Source organism: Loa loa (assembly GCF_000183805.2).
Source record: "Loa loa unplaced genomic scaffold supercont3.268, whole genome shotgun sequence".
Classification (NCBI taxonomy): Eukaryota; Metazoa; Nematoda; class Chromadorea; order Rhabditida; family Onchocercidae; genus Loa; species Loa loa.
The window spans coordinates 50,101-50,749 of NW_018108448.1; positions in this window are offsets into that span (position 1 = coordinate 50,101).

The window sequence follows — 649 nt, forward strand, 5'->3', positions numbered from 1 at the left end:
TAATAATAATAATAATAATAATAATAATGATAATAATAATAATAATAATAATAATACTGATATTAATAATTAAAGAAAGGAAAAGATATTCATAAGAATAGAATAACATATCAATAATGGTGATAATGAAGATGATAACGATGGTTATATTTGCAATAATGACGATTAACTTAAATTTGCCATACTTATAATTCAAGAAAAAGAATAATCGTGACTGATATAACATGATAACTATTAGCAACATTTAAAAAGTAGAAAAATATTTTTGCGGTTATCAGTAGCAATTACAATCCGTGCAATGATAATCGTTTATTTAAAGTGATAATGAAAGTTATGATGAAAAATTTTAATCAAATATATATAATAGAAATCATTATTTATTCATTGCATAAAAATTTATTCCAATTTCCAGTTTTTTTTTCGAATTGAAGAAAAAATAACCCTTGATATTTACCAAAAACAAAATTTATGATTCAGATCGCCAAAATTAATGATATATTAATGATGTGATGATGATTATTTGAATATAATTATTAATACCAAAAAAAGAAATGATAATCTCAGGCTGGGAAGGGGAAATCAAAAAAACCTCAACCGAAAATATTTTTTACCGAAAAATTAAAATGAATCGAAAAAAAATGATAAATGA